The sequence below is a fragment of the Littorina saxatilis genome, linkage group LG17 (genome assembly GCF_037325665.1).
Source record: "Littorina saxatilis isolate snail1 linkage group LG17, US_GU_Lsax_2.0, whole genome shotgun sequence".
Classification (NCBI taxonomy): Eukaryota; Metazoa; Mollusca; class Gastropoda; order Littorinimorpha; family Littorinidae; genus Littorina; species Littorina saxatilis.
In genome coordinates, this window is record NC_090261.1 from 58,446,249 (window position 1) to 58,461,180 (window position 14,932).

The 14,932-nt window shown below is 40.5% G+C and overlaps 1 protein-coding gene across 3 annotated transcripts in view; it reads right to left on the reverse strand.

Moving 5' to 3' along the window:
- Nucleotides 1-14,932, reverse strand: part of LOC138951826 (inositol-trisphosphate 3-kinase C-like) — a 136,154-nt gene that overhangs the window by 119,730 nt on the left and 1,492 nt on the right. Inside the window, exon 1 of one of the 3 annotated variants that reach the window (XM_070323378.1) lies at nt 2,757-3,366. The exons of the other annotated variants lie outside the window; for them this stretch is intronic. The gene's annotated coding sequence lies outside the window, so the exon portion shown is untranslated. Of the gene's footprint in view, nt 1-2,756; nt 3,367-14,932 lie in introns of those variants that run through there. 3 annotated transcript variants of the gene reach the window in all.

Here is a 14,932-nt window from a genome sequence, read left to right on the forward strand (position 1 = left end):
GGTGGCTTAAAAATTAATTGATGACTTTGGTCATTAAAAATCTGAAAATTGTAATAAAATTGTTTTCATATACAACGATCCAAATTTACGTTCATATTATTCTACATCATTTCCTGATTCCAAAAACATATAAATATGTTATATTTGGATTAAAAACAAGCTCTGAAAATTAAAAATATAAAAATTATGATCAAAATTAAATTTCCGAAATCGATTTAAAAACAATTTCATCTTATTCCTTGTCGGTTCCTGATTCCAAAAACATATAGATATGATATGTTTGGATTAAAAACACGCTCAGAAAGTTAAAACGAAGAGAGGTACAGAAAAGCGTGCTATGCAGCACAGCGAAACCACTACCGCGCTAAACAGGCTCGTCAGTTTCACTCCGTTTTGCACAAGCGGCGGACTACGGTCATTGTGAAAAAATGCAGTGGCAGTGCGTTCAGTTTCACTCTGTGAGTTCCACAGCTTGACTAAATGTAGTAATTTCGCCTTTCGCGACTTGTTTACATTTAGTCAAGTTTTGACTAAATGTTTTAACGTAGAGGGGGGAATCGAGACGAGGGTGTGGTGTATGTGTGTATGTGTGTGTGTGTGTGTGTGTGTGTGTGTGTGTGTGTGTGTGTGTGTGTGTGTGTGTGTGTGTGTGTGTGTTTAGAGCGATTTAGAGAAAACTACTAGACAGATCTTCATGAAATTTTACATGGGAGTTCCTGGGTATGATATCCCCAGATGGTTTTTTTTTCATTTTTTTGATAAATGTCTTTGATGACGTCATATCCGGCTTTTCGTGAAAGTTTAGGCGGCACTGTCACGCTCTCATTTTTTAACCAAATTGGTTGAAATTTTGGTCAAGTAATATTGTCATTAAAATCGATTTTTCGCAAACAGATTTAAAATTGGTTGCATCGTATTCTTCATCACATTCTGAATCTAAAATATATATAAATACATATGTCATGTTTACACACACACACACACACACACATACACCACGACCCTCGTCTCAATTCCCCCTCTATGTTAAAACATTTAGTCAAAACTTGACTAAATAAGAGAGAGAGAGAGAGAGAGAGAGAGAGAGAGAGAGAGAGAGAGAGAGAGAGAGAGTTGGGATTTTTTTTGTTTGTTTATTTGTTGCTTAACGTCCAGCCGACTACGCAGAGCCATATCAGGACGAGGAAGGGGGGGATGAAGGGGGCCACTTGTCAAGCGATTCCTGTTTACAAATGCACTAACCCATTACTTGTGTCCCAGCAGGCTTTAGTAAAACTAAATTAATACCTACTGGAAGATTACCAGTTTCCAGTATGTTAAAATAGGCTTAACCTATCTACTGCTGGACTTACATCAGAACACTAACAGATTAAACTATACATGAATCGCGAGACAAGCGGCAAGAGAAGAGATTTTTGGAAAAAATACAGGTGAATGAGCAAGAAGGCAGAAAAAAGAAAAGAATTCATGAAGAAAAAGAGAGCATGACAGGAAAGAGGAACCAAAAATCTACCTAACAGCAAACTAGAAAGCTCCTGCGGTTCCAAAAACAGGAGGGGCCTTTAATTTCATAACCGCAGTGCCCCACTGCGGGAAGAGAGAGTTGGGAGCGGATTAACAATTTCAAGTTTCAACTGATAATCATGTTTAGATATCATGGTGACTGAATCAACGACAATCTCACCCACTTCATATCTATCACGAGGCGCACAATTTTTCGTCACTAATAGCTGGAATCACTGCCTGTCACGAATCATCATCTCCACATTTAAATATACTTCAGGACAAATAACGAAAAGTACCGTGAGATTTACAAACGGATGTAAATGCTCAACGATAAAACAGGAATACCAGTCCTGTTCTGTTAAAAATTTCGTATACCGTTCAATAGATGAAGAGATATATAAATGATCATAACCCTAACTATCTCATCTGTTCTCTTATAACAAATAAATAAATGCTATAAAGACTCCAATTGGAAGAAGTGCAGCCTCTTCCTTTTTTTTCCTCAAAGGTACGTCTCAAATTAAAAGGGAAAATAAACACGACACGATATAAAGAATTGTACAGTGGGTAAAAATTAATTTTCATTCAACAGATTTTGTTTTGTTTTTTGAACCCCGGCATTAAATCTGGATGCAACCATCCATGAAATTGTCAACTTTGAGAGCGCAATCATTGTACATGTATATATATATATGCTCTTCAGAAATATGTTTAAAGTGAGTCTCATTGACGTCACAGGTGGCTTACTATTTGTGCTTCAAACTTTTTTTTTAAAGGGGGAAAATGTGTTGCTTTCGGCATACTGTCGACAAAAAGAATGTTTATGTAATTTCTATCTGACGTAACATCTGAGAACAGTGCAGCAATTTTTGGAGAGAAATAGAGAGAGAGAGAGAGAGAGAGAGAGAGAGAGAGAGAGAGAGAGAGAGAGAGAGAGAGAGAGAGAGAGAGAGAGAGAGAGAGAGAGAGAGAGAGAGAGAGAGAGAGAGAGAGAGAGGGGGGGGGACAAAGCCAGACAGACATACAGGCAAACAGACAAATGACATAGGGAGAGACATGAACGTCTTCGATGATAACGGAATAAGCAAATAAGTTTCAACAGTTGTATTCGGCGTCGGACAGTCCAGTCCAATACGAAAAGAAAGAGAATGAGAGCATTGTCGTCAACAAATCGATGAACGCAAATGACCCTATCCCATACGGATGATACAATGGCACAAATTTTAAGCACGCAAAACGCTTACACTTACCATACTGACGCACGCACAAACCGACGACCCGTTGGGTAGCTACCAGGCACTTATCAATCCCTACCACTGACAGTACTGAACACTTCCTAAAACAAACTGCTTTCACCAAATACGGCTGTCCACAAATCACAGATTCGTACTAAAGCAGATGAGAAGTTGTATGAATTTGCATTGCAGTGTGGCGGCCCAGCCTGTACGTACGAATACTGATGCCGTACAGTCAGTACTGTAGTCAGTTGTGCCGTGTCGAATGCATCCTTCCGCACCGTGCTTGCTGTATACGATATACGTCTCTGACTGATGATGGACTGACTGCGACGCACACGCACTAACGCAGTTCATTGTCACGGTGTGCTGTGCTGTGCTAGACAGACATGACGGTATTGACCGCAGCGTGCGCGCACGGCCTGCAACAACATGCAGGTGCAGTAATCACGATTTCTGCTCGCAAGTCAACCGAAGAGCTTGACACATTCAAATAATAGGTCAAGCCGCATTTCTTCAGCTCGAAAATTACCGTTAGTTTCGAGTCTTGTAGTTGTCGAGGGTTCGTTGTAAGGGTATTCTTCGCCGTGTCCTTTACGAACAGTATAATTAATTTTCCATTAATGAATCATTCGGGATGACTGGTTTCGGTTTTCTTTTATATTAGTTCCTTGTGCTCAAGTGGATGTAGTATCGAGCCATATAATCTAGACGCTAAGTCTCGGCCCATTTTTTACTTGTGAACGTAACTAAATACTCTTCCTCAAGAACAGACCCGCACTCCAAATAGAGGCGCATGTGAGACTGAATACCCTCTTCTCGTCACGATCCTTTTCAGCGTGTGCAAGAATAGCACTGAGCTCGAGGTTATGTGCACACGTCAAAAAAATGTAGCCAAACGACAGGGAAAACCATGCAGAATCAGATATTGTAACCGATCCTTTCGGCTATAAATACAGCATATGTTGTTTGCTTAAATACTTCTATTTAAATGTAACGGGTACCAGTCTGTGCAGATGGCCCGCATGAAAGCTGTAATTTTTTATTTTTTTTTACAAGTCGAAACATTGTAACAGTATAACAGTATAACATTGTTGTTAAAAAAAACAACTCCCAGCTGCCCCTCAACACACACACACACACACACACACACACACACACACACACACACACACACACACACACACACACACACGCACACAAAACGTAATGATTCTTTTTTTTCTGTGAGTATTTTCGGAATAGGCATTCTGATCATTACCTCTTTTAAGGAAGAGCTTATCGGATTTTTTTTTATAAATTTAGCTTCCACAGAGAGTAAACTCTCCTGCTGATATCCACTGAAGTAATCCAAGAAGGTTATCATCATAATTTCATTATTAACTTCGATCATTATGGCTTATACATTTAGAGAGAGAACTGATAAATGATGTAATATTCTCCAATATTTGGTCTTTGTCTGCATCCCTCAGTATTTCTTAGCTCAGTTTTCTTTTTAAGTTTGCATCTGATAATCAATAGCCTCTTACCATCATAAAAACGAAAAGAAAATTGTTTCCGTCATCACTTAATTTTTTTTCAACGTAACATTCACGGTCATCAAAGCATCAAAACGATACCGTATTCTTCTGACAATACTAAACCAATCTTCACAGGGTGTTGTCCCTTTTAAGTTTAACAGATCTATACGGATAAAGTGTCGTACAAACGTCTCAACCCTTGTATCTTCTTTTTCTGCACTGTCTTCTTCGTTTTCCTCCAGCAGAACTTAATTTTCTCGAGGCGAAACAACTCAGATTTCAGCTGCAAGTATTAGCTTTTGAATGTGTAGTTATTATTGATCACTGCTGCTGCTCCTACTGTTCTCCAGATCACGTAGGGACTAAAATAGTCCGTGAATAGTCCATTGTGAACATTCTGAAGATGAGCTTTCGCGAATTCGTCTTAGGCTCAGCATGCAAAAGGCCATGAAGAAACACGGAGCATAAGGGAACTTCATGGCTCTCAAGCGGAATAAAATCTCTTTGCTGAAAATCGAAGTCTGATGGCTTCGACGGGTGTTTTTTAATGGTACTTAAAGATAGTACACCTAAGGCGCCATTCAAGAAAGTTTTCTGACGATTTGGACCTAAAAAAGTTCAAGGGACATTCGCTGTACTGTTATTTAGAAACACCTGCAATGATTTGCTCAAAACTGCTCTGAAACTATGACAAATAATTAAATGAATTTTAATCAGCAAGCGGTTTGCTTCGCCCAGCTCCCCTGTGTCAGGAGCCGGATTCCGTTCATCATATTGTATTTAGTCCTCATATGTACCCATTCGTCAAAGCAGATTAAGACTGTTGGATTGAGGAAGTCAAACCTAGTCTAGCAAACGCATATTACGTGCCATACAGGGCTAAAACGCGTCACATAATCAGGCCGTTGAAGAATATCTCGGTCTGAAATGACTACCAAACACAGCATTCAGATTTGAAAAATAGAACGCTCAACTGATCCTAAAACCTTCCTCGTTTGTGTTGTCATCTATTCAACACCCAAAACGAACTCTGTAGCTCTCGGCTCAATTTCAAATCTGTATTTCTAGGAATAGCGCATGATATACTTTCTTTGGTTGCAGAGAAAAGAAACGGTGGTGTTTTTCTCTGCACGGACAAAATTACTTGCATTACATTGATTTCTTTCAAATCAGCATTTAAGAGTAATTTTGTATTTTATTTGTTTGAGTACGCGCGCGCGCGCGCGCGTGTGTGTGTGTGTGTGTGTGTGTATATGTGTTTGTGTGTGTATGTGAGTGTGTGTGGGGGGGTGGGTGCGTGTGCGTGCGTGCGTGTGTGTGTGCGTGCGTGCGTGCGTCTTTATTTAGTTTTTGGGGGATGTCGGGCCGGGGTTTTTGTTTTTTTGTGTATATTCGTTTGATTACTTGCTTCTTTTTTTGAGAATTAGTTGTTCTCTTGTAGTAACTGCGCAAAAGTAACAGTAAAGAGATGTGTCTCGTATGTAATGAAAGAAAAACTGTTTTCTCTACTGACACAATTAGATAATACAGTATAACTGTATCTCGTCTTCCCTATTCTCAGTTTGACAATTACCACATTAGATATTGGGGCTCCGAAATCTTGTGCGAAATTCAGTGTCACACCAACTGAAGTAAATACAGCTTCGCTGATGTAATTTGCTTCTTAATGGTGACACCCCTATTGGAGGACGATATTTTGAACTTGGTCATAAATACAAACTGACAGGTCCGGCAATATATTTGGTGGTAGTGTAGACAACATTACGGAAAACCCATCGAGAAGTTTCTCTTAAAATCACATTTTTGAACACTTACTGATTTTAAAGATTTCAGTGGACGAGCAAAATGGCATTCTGTATGTCATCGCACTCAATAAACTTGACGAAATAGTGAAAATGTTCTTCCACTCTGAGCTTTATGTTTGAAATCAGAGGCAAAATTCTCAATAATTTCCAGAAAAATATACAGGGTGTCTCAAAAAAAAGTACGCGATTTTCTTTCAATACTACAGACAAGTCAGTAACTTTATTGAAATCATTTTTGCGTGATATTGTAGTAACGATGGAAGTTTTGTCCCCAGTTCACAGCTTTCAGTTGAGATCGTCTGTTTCTTCACACCACGTGATCAATGTAGCCACCCCGTTTTCCAACGACAGACTGCATCCTCATTGCCATATTGTTCATTACATTGGGGAATGTTTCCTGTGGGATGTTCTGGATTTCTCTGAGAATGTGGTGGGGCTCCATCCTGTTGGAACCACTGTGTTGTCATTCGGATTTCATTGTCCCTTCTCTTAGTTTTTCCATTTCTCGGTACTGATGTTTCAATGTCTTTTTGGGTACTTTTTTTTTTAGACACCCTATATATATATATAAATCAATATATATGTTATTCTTTTGCCTGAAAACTGCCCTCGACACCCACAATAATGACGTTCGAACAGGTCTATGCAGTCTCCGCTGACGGAAAAAGAAGGCGGCTAATGAAGGCTATATACACGGCGTCTTGCTGTTGATGCCGCTTTTGGAAACTCATTTCCCTCTCACGGCCGGTTGGTGTTGGTTTAAGCTTTGTCAGCTCGCCGTCACAAAAGGTGTGAAGGCGAGAAACTGAGGGTGAGAAACGGAAACGACTCACACGTACAGTTGTGACTGCGTTGCCGTGGAAAAACACTCCTGTCTCTCAGTCATTAATTAGCCGACACATTGTTCTGTGTTAGTTCACCGTGGCTATCATAAGCTGCAAAGAATATAATGGTACTTTCTGCGATGATAGTCTCAGTTAGCGACCACTGTGTTACCAATGATGTTGGTCTCAGTTAGCGACCCTTCTGTTTCTTGCTCTTTTATAACTTCAAAATTAAACTGATTATGGAATGCTGGTTGCCATTTAAGCTCAAATGTACTAGACAACATACAGAAGAAATTTTGTCGATGTTCAAGTTAAGATGTGTGACGATAAATATTCCCCCAAAAGGATTAAAAAAAAAAAATACGCAAATGTGGGGGTCAATTTTGTTACCTCGAACGATAGTCAATTACGAGAGTAAATTACAACAATGAAACAACCGGCTCCGCGAAGTGCTCCGTTTTGCTCAGACCGGCTGACCCTATGTCTGGCGATAAATGTGCATTATATATTTGAAAACGGGATACAGGTGTCAAAAATTAGGTTCAATTATATACTGTTCAAAAAAAGAAACGCATAGTTGCTACTTGCCAAATTTGTTTTATTTTTCGAAAAAATTAACAGAAAATCCAATATTTAGATTATTTGTTTGAAATTTGGTATGGACACAGTTGAATGCACACACAGTTCATTTGCATCTTCAAATCAATCAGTCAATCAATACGATTGGGTGCCGAGGCTGTCAAGTCAGTAGGGGGTGTGACTGCCTTGAGCAGCAACAACTGCCCGGCACCTTCTGGGCATGGACTGGATCAGATGCCGGATATCTTGCTGTGGGATGGTGTCCCACTCCTCCTGAAGTGTCTGCAATAGATCGCGGTGATTTGCCGGCGCTTCTTCTCGCCTGCGCACACGTCTGTCCGATTCATCCCAGAGATGTTCTATCGGGTTCATGTCTGGCGACATGGATGGCCAGTGAAGCACCTGGACATGGTGGTCGGTGAGGAACTGGGTGGTGAGTCGTGCTGTGTGCGGGCGAGCGTTGTCCTGCTGGAATATGGCATCCTGGTCAGCCAGAAGAGGAAGGGCGTGTGGGCGCAGAATTTCCTCCACGTATCGCTGGGCAGTTATGCGCCCTTGGACGTGCACCAGGGTGCTCCTTCCAGCGGTATTGATCGCCCCCCACACCATGACGCCTCCACCACCATGAACGGGTGCCTCATCCACACAGTTGGGCGCGTAACGTTCGTTTACTCTCCGGTAGACCCTCCTCCGACCATCATGTCGCTGGAGCAGGAAGTAGGACTCGTCGCTGAACCACACGTGTCTCCAGTGATTCCGGACGGTCCAGCGAAGGTGCTGGTTGCCCCACTGCACTCGGTTCTGGCGATGGCGGCGGGTGAGGACAGCTCCTCTGTGAGGTCTGCGAGCTCTCAAACCAGCTTCATGCAGGCGGTTCCGCACGGTCTGGTCCGATAATCGGTGTGGCCCGGGGAGAGCCTGGACAGAAGATGAGGCCGACAGGAAACGATTCCGGAGGTGGCGGAGCCGTATGAAGCGGTCGTGAGCAGCAGTTGTCGCCCTTGGTCTTCCCGCTCGTGGCAAGTCAGCAACGGAGCCAGTGGCTTGAAACCTGACCCACAGTCTACTGATGGTGCTCTGGGACACGTGGAAGTGCCTGGCGATTGCACTTTGACTTTGGCCTGCTTGTAAACGACCCAATGCAATTTGGCGGTCTTCTCTGCTCAATCGGGCCATCTTTCGTCGCTGAATTGTCGTCTGATTTCTTTGTGGCGAACAATCCGCTTTTATGGGTTTTGGAAGACATGGTGAGAGCTCAATATTCCCCGAGTTTCACGAGATTACACTGAAGCATGACGAGTGGTCATGCCAAATGAGCAATTTTGACATTGTAGCCACTGATAACGCATGCGTCACGTGCAGAGCTCACTTGTGGCAATGGACGAAAGGTCGACGACCAGATAAACATTTTCTGCAGTTTGGTGGATATCCTTGTAGCCATATAACTAAATTAACCAAATATTACAAGCTATGCGTTTCTTTTTTTGAACAGTATAAGTAGGAGCGCGTCACACACGTTTATAAATTGTACGTCGCGTGTAGCTCTGGAGCCGGGTAAAGCTGTCAACAACATCAACTCTCCGAATTGTCAGTAGTGCTGGAGGAAAACATACCTAACCAATACGGTAAGAAAAGTTAAAATGAAATAAAGGAACGTTATATTTGCCATAAACATAGTGTCGCAAGTGTAACGACCGTTATTTGTGTCAAAAACACCAACGTGTGCAGTAAAACCCAGCCCTCTGCTAATGTATCGCTTCTAAACCAGTAACAGCATCAACGAATTAATATACAGCTGCCAAAATTTCTGACGTAAGCGGTCGATGGAACGGAAGTTATTTTACTGGTGACGTCCCCATTTGCCGCTTCCCCATTCGCCGCTTCTCATCTCGCCGCCAATTATCTTGAGTTTTGCAAGAGAGGCGATTCGCCGCTTCCCACCTCGCCGCCAATACACACACACACACACACTCACGCACACAATTTATTACAGAACAAAAACAGTTCATGGCTTTGCCAGTTTATGACGTTGCCACACATATATATACACAGACATACTGTGACTGCATTTGCCACAAAAGGTTACATGCATTTTCCTCCCCGACTAGTGGTCGCGACCCGGAGAGCCATGGTTGTGAAGTGACTTTCAAAGAACAGAAATTAGGTAAACTCATGAAAAACTCAGGTAAACGTGTCCATTTTTTTTAACCTGTTTTGCACGAGAAACCTCTTCGCATAGGATACGGTAAACTCAGGTACGTAAAACTCAGGTAAACGTGTTATTTTGTATAATCTGTTTGCACGAGAAACGTCAAATTTACCGCATGAAATACACGGGGGCGAGATGGCACTGCTTGGGGCGGCGAGATGGCACCCTTGACAGTTTGAAAGCAAGTAGACCGTGAAGTCGGCGACTACAACGCGGCGGCGAGATAGGAGGCGGCGAGTCGGTACCTCGCCATTCTGCTGTCAAATCTGATACCGATCGACTCGATGACAATGACAAATTTCCTGTCACGATCGTTGTGGGGCAAAACAAAACTTGACATTTTCTCGAACGTATATGAATTCAGATTCTTGAAACTTCATACGATATAACCTGGTGATGTCCATACGTCCGTGCCACAAGTCTATTTGTCCTTTGTCAACGTGACGGCGCCGGTGTCGAGTTAGGTTTAAAAATAATAAAGGATTATGATTATTTCTAAATAAAATTTAAAGCAATATTTTTGAAAAGTTTGTATACAAATTACATTGAATTAATCAATGTGACTAGCAAATTTCCACAGCAAGAACGAATTTCACAAAACAAAACAAATTTAAATTTAAGTTACCCAAGTGACTACGGCATCGTAAAAAGTACACACACACATGCACAAACACACACAAACACACCCCGTATCCTCTCAACACGCCCTCACGTTCTCAAAATGAGTGGGCCCAGAATTCGGTGGCCGACACGCGGCGGTTGTTAATCAAAATAGCGGTAACATCTGTGCTGAAAGGCTCATTTGACTCCAAAATGAGACAAACACATTTTATACGGTGAATGGTTTGAAATAATTGTCACCATGTTGGAACATTTATAGAATGTTGGCGTTTATTTTGATTTTAATACACTCATGCAAGACAATGAAGCATGGCATACATATCCTATGTTTGTTTGTTGTTGTTGTTTTTGAAATCTTGTTAAATGTTTATTTTGACCAGAGACATAGATGTATGTATGTCTCTGTTTTGACTTTGTGTGTGTGTGTGTCACAGTGTGTCCCCCCGCGGGTTAGGGGGAAGAATTTACCCGATGCTCCCCAGCATGTCGTAAGAGGCGACTAACGGATTCTGTTTCTCCTTTTACCCTTGTAAAGTGTTTCTTGTATAGAATATAGTCAATTTTTGTAAAGATTTTAGTCAAGCAGTATGTAAGAAATGTTAAGTCCTTTGTACTGGAAACTTGCATTCTCCCAGTAAGGTAATATATTGTACTACGTTGCAAGCCCCTGGAGCAAATTTTTGATTAGTGCTTTTGTGAACAAGAAACAATTGACAATTGGCTCTATCCCATCTCCCCCGTCGCGATATAACCTTCGTGGTTGAAAACGACGTTAAACACCAAATAAAGAAAGAAACAAGTCGCGTAAGGCGAAAATACAATATTTAGTCAAGTAGCTGTCGAACTCACAGAATGAAACGCAATGCCATTTTACTCGTAGCATCGTCAGTCCACCGCTCATGGCAAAGGCAGTGAAATTGACAAGAAGAGCGGGGTAGTAGTTGCGCTAAGAAGGATAGCACGCTTTTCTGTACCTCTCTTCGTTTTAACTTTCTGAGCGTGTTTTTAATCCAAACATATCATATCTATATGTTTTTGGAATCAGGAACCGACAAGGAATAAGATGAAAGTGTTTTTAAATTGATTTGGACAATTTAATTTTGATAATAATTTTTTATATATTTAATTTTCAGAGCTTGTTTTTAATCCGAATATAACATATTTATATGTTTTTGGAATCAGCAAATGATGGAGAATAAGATAAACGTAAATTTGGATCGTTTTATAAAAATTTTTTTTTTTACAATTTTCAGATTTTTAATGACCAAAGTCATTAATTAATTTTTAAGCCACCAAACTCAAATGCAATACCGAAGCCCGGGCTTCGTCGAAGATTACTTGACCAAAATTTCAACCAATTTGGTTGAAAAATGAGAGCGTGACAGTGCCGCCTCAACTTTCACGAAAAGCCGGATATGACGTCATCAAAGACATTTATCAAAAAAATGAAAAAAACGTATGGGGATATCAATCCCAGGAACTCTCATGTCAAATTTCATAAAGATCGGTCCAGTAGTTTGGTCTGAATCGCTCTACACGCACGCACGCACGCACACACACACACACACACATACACACACACATACACCACACCCTCGACTCGATTCCCCCCTCTACGTTAAAACATTTAGTCAAAACTTGACTAAATGTAAAAAAGAAAGACTTTTTGTGTGTGTGGTCATTTTAGGTGGACGTTCTGTTGAATTTGAAAGTGTGTCCTGCAAGGACCCTAATTACATGTACATCCCTGTACAAAGTATGCTTCGAAGTTATATCTCTCTTTTATGTTATTTACTTATAGTTATACAGAGAAATTAAAGTAGGGTACTCTAAACACAATAGTACACATATCAAGTGTTCATCCTTATGAAGCAATCAAAATGTCAAGAAATTGAGTTACAACTTACAGTGTCAATTTTATGCAGACTTCAAGATACATAATATAGATAGAGTACATGCAATGATCTTGTTGTTCAAAATGAAGACAGCACAATGTGCATGGTACAATTAACAACAACAACAAAAAGTTGCAAGGGGGTTGTAACGTGGATGGCGGGCGGGTGCAAAAAAAATGGCCTTTCTCAACATGTCATTTATATGGAAGTCAAAATCAAAATCAAAATCATAATCATAAGCTGTAAATATTCCTAATTTAAGATTAAAAAGTCAACAATTGTTAACAGCTCCTTGTGGCTCATCAGAGATGAGGTTAAACTATAAATCATTAAATGCTTCAGATTTGAAGCGACTGGATCCTTCAGCAAGCACAAACATAAACTTTAGGTTCTCTGTCATCCTTACCCTCAGTCTCAGTGCCACACTGCATCATAGCCTTGCTCTAGTGGGAAAAGCCAATAAGGAGCATATATATTATAAAGCTCTTCTTAAGACCTCTGTAATAAAAGATTTAAGCTCCAACCTACCCAATAACTACCGGGTAACTTTGTCTTTTTGTGTAAGTCAGCTTTTGAGGAAAGAAGTAACCCAACAGACCCACTGGAACATTCTGTCCATAATATTTATAATACACATCTATTTTGGTATTTCAGTTCACGAAAACAAACCTAGAAAATCAATACCCACCTCCTACCAATTAGTACAGGCCTGTGGGTAAGATTATACTGATTGTGTGTGTTATACCTGTGCTTTGCAGAAGTTGAGCGTGTGTTTTGCAAAGTAATATATTCACCAATCCCTCTTCCTTTACTTTCTCTTTCTTCTCTGTGCTGTCTGAAATGTCAGATAACCAAATCTGTTTTTAAAAAGCAAAAGCATTGCTTTAAGAATAAAAATGACAAACAAAATAGTGTCAGCAGTGATTTCGATTTACAATATATATGTCAATAATCAGACCTGAACCAAAAGCAAAGGAAACAATGTCCACAATGATGATTTTGATTATGATGGGATGATAACGATGATGATGATGACAACAACAACAACAACGATGATGATAATGATGAAAATGTTGATGCTAATGATAATCGCACTAAAGAAATTAAAAAAATGCTGTTATGTTGATATCATATATATTAACCTGTAAAACCTAGTTTGACCAACATTGTTAGCATGCTTCATCACTTAAAACAAACTGGTTTAGGATCGGATAAATCTTGAGTTTATTTAAGCTGACTGTTTACACTTTGTTATCTGAAATCTATGAGACGCAAACTCAACTTTTCCTTGGCGTATGTGTGTGGTTATCTTCTTCAGTACAGAGGTTCTTTCTTTCTTTATTTGGTGTTTAACATCGTTTTCAACCGTTCAAGGTTATATCGCGACAGGGAAAGGGGAGGGGCAGGGGGGGGGGGGGGATATGGGATAGAGCCACTTGTTAATTGTTTCTTGTTCACAAATGCACTAATCAAAAAATTGCTCCAGGGGCTTGCAACGTAGTACAATATATGACCTTACTGGGAGAATGCAAGTTTCCAGTACAAAGGACTTAACATTTCTTACATACTAAGGTAAAAAGGTATTCCCATAACCATCTGGTCGTAGGGGAGAGAGATGTTAGAGATCTCAACTTTTCTGGGGGCCAGCTTTATGAGGGCGGTGCCCATCTCCTCTCCCTCGATGCCTTTGCCTTCCCCGGCCCTGAATAGGGTTATGTACCCAATTCCAGCTGGGTGGACTGGAGAGCGCTCGGAAAAAAATTCGGATATTTGTATTTGTCCCCGAGTGGGGGACGAACCACGGTCTCCAGCGTGAGAGGCAAGCGCTCTAACCACTGCGCCACTCCGCTCTCTTACATACTGCTTGACTAAAATCTTTACAAACATTGACTATATTCTATACAAGAAACACTTAACAAGGGTAAAAGGAGAAACAGAATCCGTTAGTCGCCTCTTACGACATGCTGGGGAGCATGGGTAAATTCTTCCCCCTAACCCGCGGGGGAAAGTACAGAGGTGCCACTGTCTTAAGACCTTTAAAAATATTAGAAAAAAAACAAGAGTTAAGGGATGGGATTCTTAAAATAGAGCTACTTAAAGTTACTGAGTTTATGAAGAGAGCATTTGACAAAAAGAGATCTTGAAGAAGAGAGAGTCCTACATTAAATGAAGATCAAGAGCCTTAAACCAGAGGTTTTACTCACTACATTAAATGAAGATCAAGAGCCTTAAACCAGAGGTTTTACTCCTACTTTAAATGAAGATCAAGAGCCTTAACCAGAGGTTTTACTCCTACATTAAATGAAGATCAAGAGCCTTAAACCAGAGGTTTTACTCCTACATTAAATGAAGATCAAGAGCCTTAAACCAGAGGTTTTACTCCTACATTAAATGAAGATCAAGAGCCTTAAACCAGAGGTTTTACTCCTACATTAAATGAAGATCAAGAGCCTTAAACCAGAGGTTTTACTCCTACATTAAATGAAGATCAAGAGCCTTAAACCACAGGTTTTACTCCTACATTAAATGAAGATCAAGAGCCTTAAACCACAGGTTTTACTCCTACATTAAATGAAGATCAAGAGCCTTAAACCACAGGTTTTAGTTTTACTCCTACATTAAATGAAGATCAAGAGCCTTAAACCATAGGTTTTACTCCTACATTAAATGAAGATCAAGAGCCTTAAACCAGAGGTTTTACTCCTACATTAAATGAAGATCAAGAGCCTTAACCA